Source organism: Poecilia reticulata, chromosome 12, assembly GCF_904066995.2.
Source record: "Poecilia reticulata chromosome 12, P_reticulata-male-v2, whole genome shotgun sequence".
NCBI lineage: Eukaryota > Metazoa > Chordata > Actinopteri > Cyprinodontiformes > Poeciliidae > Poecilia > Poecilia reticulata.
In genome coordinates this window covers 26,157,447-26,171,002 of record NC_088841.1, presented here as the reverse complement: position 1 = coordinate 26,171,002, position 13,556 = coordinate 26,157,447, and the positions used below count along the sequence as shown (strand labels likewise).

Here is a 13,556-nt window from a genome sequence, read left to right as displayed (position 1 = left end):
ACCCTGTTTTGAAAATTTACATATGGATTACAAATAGTTAAACATTTAAATTAAAAAAATTGACTTTTTCTTAGAAAGAGTGTGTCCCTTTTACTATATAATATTTTATTCTTGAAATTGTAACACATCATGAAGTTACAAATCATTTATGACTATTGTAAAGAAAAATCTGTTTTTTTTACTCATTATTACCTACAGCATTGAAAATATTGGAAATTTTAAAAACGTATACCAATATTTGCATTTATTGGTCTTCAACTCGGGCTGAAAAGTGGCGCAGTTTGTAGAGTTGTTTCCTTGCAGCAAGAAGGTTCTGGGTTCGAGTCCCGGCCCCGATCTCTCTGCATGGAATTTGCATGTTCTCCCTGTACATGCGTTGGTTTTCTCCGGGTATTCTGGTTTCCTCCGACAGTATAAAAACATGACTGTCAGGTTAATTGTTCTGTCTAAATTGCCCCTAGGTGTGAGTGTGTGTGTGCATGGTTGTTTTTCCTGTGTTAACCTGTGACAGACTGGCGACCTGTCCAGGGTGTACCCCGCCTGTTCCCCGGCACGCCAGCTGGAAATGGGCACCAGCAACCCTCCCGACCCACTGAGGGTCAAGGGTGAAAGGAGATAGATGGATGGTCTTCAACTCTCAACATTGCTCAGAAAAATCCACAGTACTTAATGTTTCTGTAACAATATTTAATAAAAACATGTGTGGAATGGAACATAACAATGTGGATTGTCTTATAACAGGGTGGAAAAATCAAAGTCTTTGATTCTAAAATCTGATGATTTTCATTATTAGTTGCAGGATTCGCTCTTTCAAGTCAAAGTATAGGTAGATTATTTTTCCTGGCTCTATTTGGCAAGAACACGTGATATCCCTGTAGTAGAATTTTCCAGGAGAGGTACTCATTTTTCCCTTCACAAGAGTCAATGGGGGGTAACTAGTGAAATGAAAACAGACAAATGGCAAAGACATCTGATAATACCTCAGACTATTCTGCAATTCTATTCCATCTTCTCAAAATTTTTTATTTGACTTAAAATTATTTCTTTTCACCCTAATTTCTACCTTATTTTGTTCATGAACATACCAGGGTGGAACATAAGAGGGTGGAACTTTTGTAACTAATTTACCTGTAGTTCTTTATGTGGTCAACATTTAGCTAGCTAACATTCAACCGAATAACAAACTTTTAGTGACTAAATCTAACATTATATTTTTTAAATTCTACTGAATAACCATTTTTCACAATCTTTCCTAACAGGGTGGAACATAACAGGGTGGAACTTTCTAACTAATCTACCTGTAGCTCTATATGTTGTTAACATTTAGCTAGCTAACCTGTAAAAGAATTACAAACCTTTAATGACTAAATCTAACATTATGTTTTTTAAATTCTACTGAATAAACATTTTTCACAATCTTTCCTAACATGGTGGAACATAACAGGGAGGAACAGGTGATCACACACAGAAAGTTTGGTGGCTCTGTGAGTTTCTTTGTAGGAGATATAACTTTACTATTTTATGGTAGTCAGTGAACTTTTACCCCTTGCATTACCCCTTCAGCTTCTATGAAAACTCACCAGGCCATATGCTTTGATGCGTTCGGCAGCCCTCCCAGGCGATGCCCCAAAAATCTGGAGCATATTGGGACATGTAGCAAAGATATCCAGCTGTTTTTTTAACGTAGGGGGTGCACTGGAGTCAAATTACAATTAAACCGTATTTGGATGTTGGGATTATGTATTTTGAATAAGAGACGATCATAAGCATATGGCGAGGGATTTCCATTTTTTCACGTCCACATGGTCAGTAGTCATTCACTGAGAGTTCATCATCATGTCATTTATCTCAGTTAGCAGAGGATTAAACACATATGAATTAGACAGTAAAAGTAAGGCATAAAGCAGAAAAAAACATGGGAATTCCTTTTGGAAGTTGGCAGGGCTAGGGTGATTTCAGAAGTGAGACATAGGAAGTCTGATGCAGCTGTGACCTTTTATGTGGAAGTTATTTCACTAATGTTTTATGGCGAATAGTCAAAGTTTGGGACACCTATATTTTTTGATATACCGACATTTCTGTTATAACTTTTTACCTTTAATGTTTCAACTTTCTGCTTACTGAGTTTGAAGGTTTTATTTCAAAAGCTGAAGGAGTTCGATCAGATGCGACACTGTTTGAGACACAATTTAACTGCTGACTAATTTTATCCCTCACCCAGCAGTGCATGAAGCCAGGTTTCTCAACAAACATCACAAAAGGCATTGCTCGTTGAACTTGCATTTTACTAATTTGCATCCAAATACACTCTATGTGTTACTGGGTGTGACTTTGTGTTGGGGGTGGGAGTTGCTTAATGTCCGGCCCCCTGCTAATTGGAACCTTTCAGACTTACATACAAACAGGCAGGTTTCCTCACTCAGAGGTCAAACATTCTTGGTGATATTTGGAAGGAGTTTTTCAGACAGAAAATCTTCTCAACAAGATGAGGTAAGTGTTCAATGTAAACACTTTGTATTGTATGAAAAGGTATATGCTTACAAAGTTTCCTACTTCCTAATTGTTTTTTCTTTTTTTTTTAGCAAAGTCAAGTCAGTTCTTCACGTTGTAGTTCCTAAACAACAACAACAAGTACCATTTAGGAGAACATTCACACAGCTGAAGAAAGGTATGTTTTTGGACAATATTTTTAATAAGTTGCATACTGAAAAGAAAATAAGAGTTCCAGTAGTTTAAGAGTGGTTGCTAGTTTAAAATATAACATGCAGTTTCTTTTTTTAAATTTAGTTTACATTTTTTTATGTATATTTTTTTATGTATGATGATGAGAAATGAAACACTGGAACCATCACACATTAGTTTTCATATAAATTATACAAGTATTTATGTTACTTTCTTTTTTATCAACACCCAACTCAGTCTGGATTCTTGGTGACAGTTATATCCGACGAAGTAATCACCGTGCAAGGGATACTATTGGGAGCAACCTTGGACTAACCGCCCATGTTGAGTGGTTTGGTCGAGGGGCATGTGTTGGAACTCCCTACTTGACGTTTTCCACCAGTGCCTTGAAGGAAGAACTGTTGCAGATGTACTGGTAATTCATTGTGGTGGCAATGACTTGGGCAAGGTGAAAAGTGTGCTGCTTGTCAAAGCAATGAAGAGGGATCTGGAGTACCTTCAGAAAAACTTTCCACAGATGAAGATTGTGTTTTCTTTAATAAACCAAAGACGTCATTGGAGATACGGACCTCCTGGGAAGATGGAAAAAGCAAGAAAATTTGTTAATAGTGTCATGCATGCTTTTGTTTTGGCTTCTAATGGAATATCTGTACGTCATTCAAATATAGTTTTTGACAAGCCAGGGCTATTTTTGGAAGACAATGTTCACTTAACTGATGAGGGGCATGATGTGTTTTTAAGTGGTATTGTTAAGGGTCTGAAAGACCATGGTCTTTGAAGTGTGTTAGATGTTATTTTGTATGTCTTTGGTTTTACAACAGACGTGTGACCTTTCCAGGGGCACCCCGCCTCTTGCCCGGAGTGTTAGTTGAAGATGGGCACTAGCACATCCCGACCCCAGTAAGGGACAAGGGTGTATAGAAAATGGATGGATGTACTTTTTTTCAGGTTTTTCAGATGTAATCTCAGCTGGAATAATTGTCTAGGTTTATGTGATGTTTGTTAACATGTATTATAATTGATTTTGGATTACATGAAGCAATACTTTATTAAACAAAGCAAACTTCTCTAATTTTGTCTTTTCTGCACTCTAAAAAGAAAAAGTTGAACCAACTTAATGGAATTGTTTCTATGGGTAATAATCAATTGAATTAAGTTTATCCAACTTAATTTATTAAGTTTAACCAATTCAATATATTATAATCATCCAACTCAATTTGTTAATTTTAAAACAAATGTATTAAGATTGAAATAACTAATTTAAGGCAGTTACTTCACATTAGAGTCACATTCATACAGCAATATCCATATTGGCAGGAGGGAGCTGGAATTGAACCTAGAACCTTCTGATTATGAGACAACTGCTCTACCCACAGAGCCACAGTCACTGGGGAATGTTTCCTTTGTAAGTTTGAGTCATGGTCAGAGGTGGGATGCAAATATTTAACTTAAGTATTTAAAGTAAAGTCAAAGCAAAAAGGTCCTTTAAGGAAAAGATTTGTAACTTTTAAATGATTCTCTAAAAAGTGGTTTTTGAGCTGAAGTTCATCTTATGCACTTAATTACATTAATTTATCTTAATTCTTTTACTATGCTAACTAACTTTTTTCAGGTCATGTAACACAAAACTTACACTAAATAGTTGAACCAACTTAATAGAATTGCTTCGATAGGTAACAAGCAGTTGAATGAAGTTTATCAAACTTAATTTGTTAAGTTTAACCAATTCAATATATTCTAATTCTCCAAGTCAATTAGTTAATTTTATTTAACAAATTTATTAAGTATGTTTAAGATAACAGATTTAAGTCGCTCTTACTCAAATCATTTATTTTCTTCTAATAAACATTCAAAATATTTTTGTCTTGATTCTACAGAACGTCAACTCAAACTTTTAAGTAGTTCCAAACTAAATATTCTAAAAACTCATTTTACAGTTTCCTGTATTCTAATGTAAAAGTTACAAATCTTTTCCTTAACGGATGTTTTTATTTTTACTTTATTTGAAATACTGTCGTCTTGTAATGGAAAGGTTCTAGGTTCAATTCCAGCTCACTTCTGCCATGTATTGATATGGATAGTGGTGTGTGAATGTGCCTGTAATGTGAAGTGCTTTGAGTAGTCAAAGTTATTGGAAAAGTGTTGTGTAAGTTCAATGATTTGAGTAAGACTGAGTTTAATATTTTATCTTAAACATACTTAATACATTTTATTAAAATACTTAGTTGGATGATTAGAATATATTGAATTGGTTAAACTTAATAAATTAAGTAGGATAAACTTAATTGAATTGCTTGTTATCCATAGAAGTAATTCATTTAAGTTGGTTCAACTTTTTCTTTTTAGAGTGTGTTTTAGAAATGTGTTGCATTTAAGGAAATCGGAAAAATGGATTTCATATTTCATTCAAGCATTTACTGGTGACAAAACATTTACGGAATGAGCTGCAAATGCGCACAAACTTATAGCAAAACTCATGGGTTACATTTTGTGCTTTATATAGAAGTAAACCAATATGAAAATAGTGCTTTTATAAAGTTTTGAAGTCAGTGCTGTACAACAAAATTGAAGTGAACACTCGGCATGTTGTCAGTGTTTTCACAGAAGCCTTTTAAATGCATCACACGTTTCCCTGATCCACACCTGGACTACTTAGGGTAATCAGTACATGTGCCATCTAACATTTTTAGTTGGAGTTCCGTTGAGTTTAGTTGCAGAGGACACGTAGAGGTGAGCGTGTTTAATTATTTTTTTGTTATTTGAAAATAAGTGTTCAGTCTGTTCTTTTTTCTTTGTCACTTTTATTTACTTCTAATCTTTTCTTTTCTAGAAGATGGCTCACTGTTCCCCTGCAAAGTTTGCAGTGTTCTCCAATCCTGAACTTCACTGTTTGAAGCAAGAGGCTCAGGTCGCTTGCGTATGTATTTGAGATGTACAAAGTATTTTTTCGAAAGGATTGTTATCAGGTCATGTATTTGATGCTCATTTTAGATGGAATTATCTTAGTAATTGTTGGACATAAATCATTTTTAAAATGTGTTTTCAAGAAAATAGGTGAGGGGTTCTGGTGAGGGGATAGAAGCTGTTATTGTTGAAATGTCTCCCAGTTTAGTTGGTGGGGAGGAGATTTTACCGTTTGAGTATTCCTGCTTAGATGGGTAAAATGTCATAGGTTTTTTAACAATACTTTAGATTTTCTATGTTTGTAATGTATATTTATTACATTAATTTTATGTTTTCTTATAATATAAAGATGTAAGAATAACATGTACATGATAGTTGTAGGAGTACAGGTGGTATCTAGATCTCTTTTATAAACTAAAATTACATTCATTATTAAAACAGTATTTATCTCTAAATATTTTATTTTAGGTAGAAGAGTAAGAAATGGTAATGGTTTTAATGGAATAAAAATAGGTTTTAAAAGATTTAGTAAGTAGTATAATAATTTTTTGGAGAGGAATTAAGCATATTGACAAATAGTTAATGTTATTTGAACTATTTAATATAATTGTATTAGAGGTTTTCTTTATTTGTGTATTTCAGATTACATAGGTTGTTTTTAGAAGAATTGCTGGCAATCTTCAAATGGATAACGCAAGCACTTATTTCTGTTTATTTGTACAGTCATGGCCAAAGGTTTTCAGAATGACAAATATTATATTTTCACATGATCTGCTGTCCTCTTGTTTTAATGTGTGTATTTAAGATGTTTTCATCACATACAGAAATACAATTGCACTCATGAGTAACAAAAGCTTTTATTGACAGGTAGAATGAGTTAATGCACCAAGTCAGTATTTGCAGTGTTGACCCCTCTTCTTCAGGACCTTTGCAATTCTCCCTGGCATGCTCTCAATCAACTTCTGGACCAAATCCTCACTGATGGCAGTCCATTCTTGCACAATCAATGCTTGCATTTTGTCAGAATTTCTAGGTTTTTGTTTGTCCACCCGTCTCTTGATGATTGACTACAAGTTTTCAATGGTATTAAGATCTGGGGGGGTTTTAGGCCATGGACCCAAAATTTCTGTTTTTTTCCCTGAGCCAGTTAGTTATCACCTTAGCTTTATGGCAAGGTGCTCCATCATGCTGGAAAAGGCTTTGCTCATCACCAAACTGCTCTTGGGCGGTTGGGAGAAGTTGCTCTCGGAGGACATTCTGGTACCATTTTTTATTCATGGCTGTGTTGTTAGGCAAGACTGTGAGAGAGCCGACTCCCTTTGCTGAGAAGCAACCCCACACATGAATGGTTTCAGGATGCTTTACAGTTGGCATGAGACAAGACTGGTTTTCTTCTCCCAACAAGCTTTTTTCCAGATGTCCCAAACAATCGGAAAGGGGATTCATCAGAGAAAATTACTTTACCCCAGTCCTCAGCAGTCCACTCCCTGTACCTTTTGCAGAACATCAGTCTGTCCCTGATGTTTTTCTTGGAGAGAAGTGGCTTCTTTGCTGCTCTTCTTGAGACCAGGCCTTGCTCCAAGAGTCTCCGCCTCACAGTGCAGATGCTCTCACACCTGCCTGCTGCCATTCCTGAGCAAGCTCTGCACTGCTGGTAGTCCGATCCCGCAGTTGAAACAGTTTTAAGAGACGGTCCTGGCGCTTGCTGGTCTTTCTTGGGCGCCCTGGAGCCTTTTTGGCAACAATGGAACCTCTCTCCTTGAAGTTCTTGATGATGCGATAGATTGTTGACTGAGGTGCAATCTTTCTAGCTGTTGTACTCTTTCCTGTTCGGCTATTTTTCTGCAGTGCAATGATTACTGCACGTTTTACTTTAGAGATAACCATGGTTCACAGAAGAGAATTACCAGTCTCTTTTTAAAGTGTCCAGTTGTGTCATTCTTTCTTAATCGTGATAGATTGATTTCCATTTCTTTCCTCAAACACCACACCTTTGTTAATGGAGCGAAGACTGAAACAATGTTAGCTGGTGCTTTTTAGGGAGGGCTGCAATGAATTTTAAATGTGTTTGGGGGATACAGTACATTTTCTAGGCAAATATTGACTTTACAATTAATTGCTGTTAAGCTGATCACTTTGTATAACATTCTGGAGTTTATGCAAAGTCTCGTTAGACTTTGTAAATATTAACTTGTGAATTGTTTTGAAAACTTTTGGCCATGACTATATTTATGCAATTCTTTAATTATCATTATTTAAATGTTTTAATCATGGAATAGATATTGGAGAGTACTTTATGCTTTTTTGATATATGTTCCTTGTTAATTCAAGTGGATTGCAGTGTTTCAATAGTACAGTGTCAATGTATTATCTGCAAGTCTAGTTGTGTGGAAGTTTTTCAGCTTCTGTTATGTTTATAAGTTTTCTTCAATAATTCATAATGACAGGTACACTTATTAGGTTTTTTTGCAAATGTTTATATTATTTGTTTATACTCTTGTATTTTCTTACTATTTTTCATAATCAATTTAAGTACATTTCATATACAGCCGTTAGAGTTATGGAGTATAGCCTATGCCAGTCATTTCATTTCTATATTTTTTATCATTGTGATGATTTGTTCAACATTAGTGTTTTAAAGTCGAAATATGTTAAATATTTACATATATATATTGTTTTTATTTTCAGTATCTTGTGAATGATGGTGTCAGTACCAGAGAAGACGTCTTCAAAAATGTGTGTCATGTCTTTGACAAGACATTTACTGCCTTGTCTCAAAGGGAGAGGAAGTGCAAGGCGTTAGAAAAGAAGGTGGAATTTCTTAAGGAACAGTTGGAGAAAGCTGAAAGGCAATATTCAAATGCTCAAAAGGATTTGGACATTTTGCATGCGTGTGCGGCATTTTTTGATGACGGTAGGCATTTAAATAATTTTTAATGTTTATGAAAGGTATCATTTTAGCATGTAGAAGAAACAAATTTATTTATAAGATATCAATTTATAAGGGTCATTCACAGATTAGTTCTTTTTGTGAATGAAAAATTGGGTAATTGAATGGGATCTTTGGTATTTGCAGTGCTTATGAAAAATATTTTTCTTAGATTCTTTCTGTTTCTTCATGTAAAAAATAATTTCTTATGAAAGAGTTTAATCATAAGAATTATAAAAATTTGAAAATATAGAAGTGAAAGTTTATCTACAAAATAACAATTGCATATATTTAGTACTTTTATAATAATGATAGTGTAAGTCGGACAGTTTTGTCTTTATAGTAGACTAGGATTCTTTTCATATATCTTAATTAGATAGAGATTATTTTTCCAAAATGTCAAATGCTTGAATATATTTAGGTGTATTATATGTTTTTGTGAAATGAATTAAAAAAAATTAACATTTTGCAATGTTATCTGTGTTCACTTCACAAAAAAGTACTCAAGGATAAGGTGCATAACCTCCGAAGATCAGGAGAATTTCATGTTTAACTAAAATAATATGCGTAATTTCCAGGGATTAAAATATTGTAATTGCCTTACTTTATACCAAATTTTTTATTGTAAAAAATTTAGAAATACATGTGAGAAAGTTGCTGTTTGTACATATGAATTATTTATTTGTTTTGGATATTAATTTAGAAATAGTTGCGTTTGTTTGAAGATACAACATATTTGTAAGAAAGTAGTTCTTTAATTTTGGTCAATTGTTTTTGTATAGTTTGTGCTATATTTGATCCAATGTAGCCCATAATAATGTTATAGTTTATATAATATCTGTGTGAATTTTATTATTGTTATGAATATGTCTTTTAAAACAACAAGCAAATAGTCAAGTGTTAGTCATTTATGAAAGGTTTAAAAATTACAGCAGGTGCATTTTTACATAGGTCATAAAAAATCAACTGATCAGCAGGTTTAAAGCAACTTTGCTATGTTTTGGATGTGGTTTTTGTGAGTAGTAAATCATGTATTTTTTTTTTAGAATTCAAATTATTTTGGAAATATATGCATTAGTTTTCAAATAAATTAAACATTATGTAATACTTTTTGTAAAGTTAATGTTAGAAAGCAAGAACATTGTAAGACATGCACATATGTTGATAAGGAATAAATTTTTCTTGCTTAGTACTTCCTATTTTTTCATGTTGTTGAGTGTTGGAATATGTGTAGTATATTCAATACAGCATTTAATCTGTCTTTAATTTTTTAATGTTAATATTTTGCAGAAAAAAAGGATTTCTTCACTCAGACTGAAGATTTTTCTGTGGATGATGTTGAAGGCTTGATGGAAGCAGAGGCAACGTGTGATCAAGATAATTAACGTAGTGACATTTTTTTTCTGTAAATAGTTTTGGTGTGAATTTGTTTTTTGGTGTGTTTTTACTATTATAACTTAAGTATTTATAATAAAAGTGGTTTGGTGTGGAGTTGTCTGTTTAGTAATTTTTGTTTTTAAAATATTTGTGTAATATTATAAAAGAACATCGTCTTTCAAGGTTGGAAACAACAGTTTTTAAGGCAAGCATTTTAGTTTCAGGGACAGATAAAGTGAGATATTTCTAGATTAGTGAGTTTTTCATAAATGGTGAGAGATTAACTGTTTTAAGAGTTTTTTTATGTCGGATTTGCCATTTTTTTGTGAATGTTAAGTATGTAGTGCATATGAATAGCTGTTCATAATCTTGTGGATATTTCTAATTTCATTGTGGAACAGGATATAGTTTAGGACATTTTCTAGGTGGTTTCTTTGTTTACTGGGGATCTATTTTTTGAGTGGTGTAAAGAAGTTTTTACGAATGATTAGTAGATCACAGCAGGTAATGGAACAAATTCATTAGTAATTTTCACAATGTTTTACAATCATTTCTAAAATAATTGTAATATTAGAAACATTATTCATAAACCATTTTTTAACAGGGTTAAAATTTAGGTGGTACATTCTTATTAGGTGGTAGGTTTTGTAATGCACTTTAAAGGTACCGAAATGTTTTATGGAAAATGGGTTAGATCAACAAAGAATACGTATTTTATTATCTTGCTATTTTTTTTGTCTTGATTTGTAATGTTCATTTTTGAATATTAAGTAATAGTTTGCATTGTTCAATATAATTAAGGTATTGGGTTAAATCAACAAAGAAGAATACTTTAAATTGTTATAGTGTACAAGGTGTTTTTTTACACAATACAAAAATTATTTGTAAGGAGTAAATAGTTTTCATTTGCTAAGATAGTGAAGGATTTTGTTTGGTGAGTAATAACATTTCACTTTTTAAATATGGGCTCACTTCATAAAATCTGCTTTATTCATTCAATGTAAAATGTATAATAAGTTGAGGGTGAAGTACATGAATGTGATTAGGATACACTGATACAATTAAAATGCAGTAATAAAACAATTTTGTTTTATTTTCTTCAAACGTCTTATGTCATATGTATTTATGCTAATTCTGATGTTTTATTCATCTTATTAGTTTCTCCTATGCTGCTTTACGTGAATGATGTGTGCGATTTATGTGTCAAGCCGGAACACCTATTTTTTTTACGTTACCCTAACGCTGTTCCGCTTTTGCCATCCCCAATCACTAGACTTTAAATCGTTTTGCAGAGCTCCCTGGCAATGCACAAAATATCTGGTGCAGATAGGGCCATGTACTGAGATACAGCTGTTTGATTAACCTAGTGGGTACAAGTGTGGACCCTTTTTTATAAGGCAAATTAAAGACAAAATGAATTCTGATAATCATAGATCGAGAAAAGTACATTATAGTGGATGTTAAGTAGTCATAGTTTAAAAAGTAGTCATTATTTCATATGCATGTCTAACAGGGACTGGTTTATATGTCATAATATATTTTCACAAAGAAATTGTTATTCAGTAACGGAAACACGAGTCAAAGTTATTAGAGCCAAAAGATCACATAGAAACTCCCGGTTTACTTATTTTATAGCAGTCTTTATAGCAGTCTTTATCTATAGCAGTTTAAAAAAAATCATCATTAATATTTCCACTAAAGTAACATACTCCTAAAGATCTATCATTTATAATATTATTATGGAAATTTAAAATACAAAGGTTGATATTTTCAATCGTCTGATTCATGAGATCATTTCCCTACTTTGATATTTAATTATCTAAATAAGCAATTCTCCATTATGAGATGCATAGTAAGGAGCCTAATGAAAGAAAATAAAGGTTAGTTCAAACTTTGAGACCAAAGGTTGTAACAATGTTTTTAATGCATGTGATATTAAAAACATGCAGAATAATCTAACATATCAGATTATTCTGCATATAATCTGATATATTATTTTCCAGAAGCTCTTAGCATGACTGTTCCAGAAAGGAAGGTTAATAGCTGGAAAAATCACAGTATTACTAGATACATAATTTTATTAAACATGAAAACAAACTTTTATTATTAGTATATAAAAATAGCTAGTTAATTTAATAAAAACAAGTATGACTTGTATAAAAATAAATGTACATAAATAATGAGGAAAAATAAAGGTAATTATTATCAGAATCATATAAATAACTTTTTTAAATTGTTTAGAAGTTTTTTATGTTTTTCATGATTCTATAAACAGAAATATCTTTGGAGATTTCTGAAGTAGTATTCCAAAGCACAAACGTATTTCTTTACAATATATGGCATATTTCAAAGGCCTTTTTAGTCTTTTAAAGTTACTAACAATTTTGTGCATGTAATTTGTAATTCTTCAGGCAATTGAATGTTTTTAATGATAGTCATATGAAATGGAATGTATGTTACAACAGCTTTCCAGAGAACCTAAAATTTTGCAGGTAACTCTTTATAGATTGCTTCATGGCATTATAGAGGGGCTCACAAGGAATTTAAGAGATATTGAATTCTTAGTTTTACTAGTCAACGCATATATCGTAAATGTTCATTCTAGATAGTCAAAATGTTGGTTTTTAAAGTGAAAATGCTTTGTAAGATACCTAGAATGTTACACATGAAACTGAATGCATGATAAAACTGCCTACCATAGCCATCTACATGCTGTTGCCTTCAAATATGGTTTGCAGCGAATGAGGAACGTGTATAGTCCGGTGACGTCATGCACAGTTTGCTCTATTGGTTGAAGTAGAGTTATGCTGTTATGTCATTGGTTGTTTTTTTTTAAACAATCGGTTGAGTGGCCATTTTTACGGTCTTCCTTGAGAAATGAGTCAGTCTTGTACAGACACGCTCTGAGTTAGCTTCGTGTGAGCTTCGAGTTAGCAAACTTTTCAAACACCAGACGGAACTTTACTGAATAGCTTTTAAGCATATTTAGTTGGTTCATCAATTCTTCGAGGATATTTTCGTCGAGGTAAGTCCTTGCATGTGTTTGTTAAAGATGTTATGACTGACGTTTGTTGCGTTTGAAAATAAGTGGAGAGCTGTATTCATTTGCATTAACTTAAAGGCTGGTGGCGGCTAGCTACTTGGATGTAGTCGGCTCGTAGCCGCTAGTTACTTCGATGGAGTCGGCTTGTAGCGGCTAGCTACTTGGATGTAGTCGGCTTGTAGCGGCTAGCTACTTGGATGTTTTCGGCTTGTGGCGGCTAGCTACTTGGATGTTTTCGGCTTGTGCGGCTAGCTACTTGGATGTTTTCGGCTTGTAGCGGCTAGCTACTTGGATGTTTTCGGCTTGTAGCGGCTAGCTACTTGGATGTTTTCGGCTTGTAGCCACTAGTTACTTGGATGGAGTTGGCTTGTAGCGGCTAGCTACTTGGATGTAGTTGGCTCGTAGCCGTTAGTTACTTGGATGGAGTCGGCTTGTAGCCGCTAGTAGCTGCTAGTTACTTGGATGGAGTTGGCTTGTAGCGGCTAGCTACTTGGATGTAGTTGGTGTCCAGTGTAGTTGTATCTATTTCTACTATAATATAGAAGTTAATTCAGAATATTGTACACCAAGCACCTTTTTGTAGTGTTGGATTCCAGAGTACAGTAAATCTTTATCCTTTTG

General features: G+C 33.4%; 1 long non-coding RNA gene across 1 annotated transcript; it reads left to right on the top strand.

Moving 5' to 3' along the window:
* Nucleotides 1-3,898: 3,898 nt before the first annotated feature.
* On the top strand, nucleotides 3,899-10,466 carry LOC145554349 (uncharacterized). The gene is made up of 3 exons (XR_014090333.1): nucleotides 3,899-5,599; nucleotides 8,275-8,500; nucleotides 9,806-10,466. It is a non-coding gene; the product is annotated as an uncharacterized LOC145554349 (long non-coding RNA).
* The last annotated feature ends 3,090 nt before the right edge of the window (nucleotides 10,467-13,556 follow it).